The sequence below is a fragment of the Theobroma umbraticum genome, unplaced genomic scaffold (assembly GCF_002168275.2).
Source record: "Theobroma umbraticum cultivar Fairchild unplaced genomic scaffold, ASM216827v3 scaffold_81.0, whole genome shotgun sequence".
NCBI classification, from domain to species: domain Eukaryota; kingdom Viridiplantae; phylum Streptophyta; class Magnoliopsida; order Malvales; family Malvaceae; genus Theobroma; species Theobroma umbraticum.
The window spans coordinates 4887469-4891967 of record NW_018397268.1 but is presented as its reverse complement, the minus strand read 5'-3'; the positions used below and the strand labels follow the sequence as shown (position 1 = coordinate 4891967).

The 4499-nt window shown below is 33.8% G+C and overlaps 1 pseudogene; it reads right to left on the bottom strand.

Annotated features, from left to right (window-relative positions):
* Positions 1-2236: 2236 nt before the first annotated feature.
* Positions 2237-4465, bottom strand: LOC110425422 (protein PIN-LIKES 3-like; annotated as a pseudogene).
* Positions 4466-4499: the final 34 nt, after the last annotated feature.

Genomic DNA, 4499 nt, shown 5'->3' with positions numbered 1-4499 from the left:
AAACTCATGGATAAAGAAATACCTCACACATTATATAAAATATCCATAATGTATTTAACATGAAACATGACTAATTAATGTAGTATTTTACAAGTACAAAATTGTTTGGCTTGCAGGGCTTACGCTAACAAAATAGGTCTTTAAGAGTTTTGGATTGCAGATTAGTCCAAGCCTTCATGGGATCATCCCTAGGACCAATATTATGGTCTTGTGCAATCTAAGCTTGACACCAAATCTTATAATTTAAATACTGAATAATATTATGGTCTTGCAAGCTGAATAAATGATTCATCATTCTCTATGGGGAAAGATATTCAAGCGATTTTCAATGAGATTGTTGTATTCAAGAAATTCAGCCAATATGTTTTCTAAAAGGTGTTTTAGAATTATATTATTTAATGAAAATTGTTAATGGGTATTACATGGGTTGGATGTGACAGTGAAAATTATTTATCCATAAAGCCCATGAGGAATATAGTATGGCGAAATGACTGATTAATAAAAATTGTAATGAAAGAGACCTCATTGATAATTCTTTTATCTGCTGAGGTCAGTTATAATGTGTTGATCTACATTATTACAATTATAGATAAATAAAGTTTCTTAATTAATTTAAGAAATTAAGTAATAATATTAGATTAAATGAAATTTCAAGTAATATATTAGTCATGACATGACATGGACTTGGATCCATAGTTATAGAGAGATCTCTAAGGATCGCATGCATATCCTTCTTTTTGGTTTTATATCTAAGTCCTGTTAGACTATGATTATGTCTAATGTATCCAAGTCCATTAGTATATCTATAAAAGCAAGGGTTACTACTTAATTGACTATCCGAATTAATTAGTAATAGTTTTTAGATAATAGAGAACTCTAAAAAAATAGAAGCGTGAATCCTATTAGTAGTGAGATACTTGAATCGCTTTTGAAGTACCTAAGTCTTGATGTTAAATTTAAATTTAATCTATTTTGAAGTTGAGGTACTTGAATTGGTTTTAAGATACGTATATCTTCATTTATAATTTTCTTATGGTAGATCTTAATTTTTATATTAGATGACATTTATTGTTATTGAATTATAAATAAAATTCCACATTTATTACACAAAGAAACTAATAGGTACCTCAACAAATCACTAACGCCACCTACAACTTTGACCGGATTTAAGCATGTAATTTTCAGCTCCCTTTTATCTTTTATTTTATTATCGTACCCAAATTTGTTGTCTTAATCCTACTTGCTCATGCTGTCCACGGGTGTGCCCATTCCACACCTTCGTAGAGTCCAACTATCCTTAGGTCTTTCTTGGCTGATCAGTTCTAATCCAACTTTATCACTCCAATTTAACGCACATTTAAATTTGAGACACTGGTGGATCAAGGGCTTACTCTTTCAGATTCATGTTCATTGTCGCAATCCTAGTAATGTATAGCTTGAACGGTCAACATGTTATCGATTTGAAGATCAATCCTCCTATAACCCGAATCCCACGCAAGGCTCAGGCCCTTACAAACTCCCCATAGTTGGGCTCTATATGGACATATATGGCTGATTGATTAAGAAGAATTCGGTTGGGCAAATGTATATATATATATATATATATATATATATATATATATATATATATATACTATGTATTTCCTTTCGATCTTGTGATTTCTCAACTAGAGCTTTTCGTGCAATTCCTTCTTATCTCCCCTATCTTCTTTTATTGATCTAAACTTTGCTACAATCAAAGATATTAATAATTTTTTTTTAGAGAAGAAATTTTTATATTCTAATCATACCTGGGAAACAAACTTTTAACACATCCTTTAATAACAGATCATTAGACCCCAAGAGTGGGTTGTGATAAAATAAATACGAATAACAACAAAATGCAAACAACAAATGAAAATAGCAAAACATCAATCCAACGAAACTCAAGTAATTAAATTTTTTAAAGTTTATCTTTTATTATTTCTATGTTACTTAATAGTCATGTTTATTTTCTTAGTTGGTTTTAAACTTAAGATTAATTTTTTGTGAGTTCATTTTAGGGTTTTGCTTACATTTATAATTCTTTTTTATTAGTATATATTGTAAATATAATAGGGTTTATATTATGAAAAAGAAAATAGAATATAAATTTAGATTATCTCCAAGACTCGATGTCTGGATCCTTCCAATATCCTACTCATCATGCACTACATTCTTCATTGTGAAATATACAAATATAGCCTTGGCCAACAAATCAAGCCAGAAGCCACATGGACAAGGTTGACCAAAGTGTGAGGGTGACTGCAGCTACAAGTTAAGTCCATAGCATAATCACAGAAGTTTCACCTTGATCAAGCTGAAAAAATTGTCATTGTACCTGCCAAAAGTTGGATTAGATCAGTAGAAATTAAGTTGCTCAAAAGGATCCTAGTCAGGAACGCTAATTAGCACAAGCTTGTCATACCTACGCCCATTGCAGGGGGAACAGCATACTGAAGCATAAGAACTAATTGATGCAAGGGATCTGAGCCAACCAAGCCAAAATGTTGAGCAGCTTTAACAACACCGAATCCCGAGAGGGGCAAGAAGATGTTCCTGACTGCTATAATCACACCCCGGCTTACATCTGATCCTTTTAAACCTGAATGAAATTGCAATGATGCTTTTGACAAATTCCAGAAGAATTATAACTAAGGAGTTGAGAGCACAAACGGAGGATTTCACCTATCAGAAGATTTGCCCCCATTATCAAGGTTACACATGGAATTGTTGCCTCCCAGGAAATCGTCATATTTATCATTTTTCTTAATAATAATAAAAAAAAAACAAATATATGTAATCATGTGAAATCTACATTATGAGAAGCTCAATAGGATGTCGGACGAAGCATACCGCAGTATATGTACACAACTATCAATTACACGAAGAGAAGCGCTGTTACCAATCATTAGTTTTCGGATTGGAGAGAGTGCCCCGATGATGAACCCAACAATCTCAACAGCAAAGGGATGTTAACAATTGATTAGGCCCGTATATCAGGGCACATGTTTTCTGCTAACAATCGATTACCGCTGCAATTGCTGCTGGCGCAAACATCTTCTTTAGGTCAATGTTTCCCGAAATCATCTTGATACGCATCATTATCTTCATCAAACCTGACATCTGTCCAGAAATCTTGATAAGATTATGAGCCAAAGCAATTGTTTCAATTTAATATTGAAATTAAATTGAATGTTTAGACTTAAAATCCCAAAGATGATATCGATATCATAATCCCAAGTAAAGATTAGAATTCTAGATGAAAATCGAGTCGACACAAACCTTTGTACTGCTTTCACTGGAAATGGTGCGAGGCAGGTGAGAAGTGTTGCAATCACTTGAAGGTAGGGCAGCTTGTGTGCGACTCCCTGAAACTGTTTCAGTGGTGTCTCTGGGACAATTGAGTCCAGTGGTGGAGCTCTCAATGATTTTATTTGCATACATGCGCATGATACCATACACATATGACCACATAAATAAGTATCCAATCTGTAGTCAAAGCACAATCTTTATATAGAAACTGGAATTAATCTAAATTTATTTATTTTCCTTTCTAAGACAAAATTACAGTGACAAATCAAAATTACTTGGTATTAATCTAAAAAAAATTAGAATCGTGTATTAATCGTACCGATAAAGATAAAGAAGCATATGGCTTAGCATGTCTACAGCAAACAGATGGATCTCCGAATGGATTACGTGGTTCCTCACAGAGAGCCGGAACCACAACGAGAGGCAGGTTTCCCATATTTCCTGTGTAAGTTTCCCCAACAACCGAAACAATTGTTGGAAATTTACATTGTTTTTGTTATTGACAATTTTAGAACAGGGATTGATAGGAAATGTACCTGCAGAACAGCAACCATGAACAATTACCCTTGAAGGATGTTTAGGGTTTTTCTAGTGATTTTTTTAGTGAGGAAGCCAACTAGTTGCTGACCCACAACGAATGTTATCAAGAGATTCACCGGCATGAACCACCTAGAAAAAGCAACAAGCAACAAAAGTGAACCACCGCCAGAATTATTTATCAATCGATGCAGAGACAATAAAGCAGAAGAAATTAAGACAAGGTCAGGGATGGAATGAAACTAACAATGTCGTGAAACTTTTGAAAGTCATCGTTTCAACTAAGCTGCTGGCCGCAAGTGCAGGACTGAACACATAGAATACAATCTATACACGAGAAAAAAAAAACCAAAAAACAAATAAAATGTATCTTAACTTATGTAATTCAGTGCTTTGTATCCAGTAAAAAGGGAAGGAGGAATGCATTTGTACATGTATATACATATTTACATTGTTCAAATGGTGTTTTGCCTCTTGTCCCAAGAGCTTCACGCGATCCAAAGCAAGCAACAAGCCAATAGCAGTGATCAATACTATTTTTAGAACTGGCATTACTGCCACAATGAAAAGATTCAGAAACCCCATTTGCAAAATCGTTTCCCTGAAAGTGAAGAACCAATTATATTCTC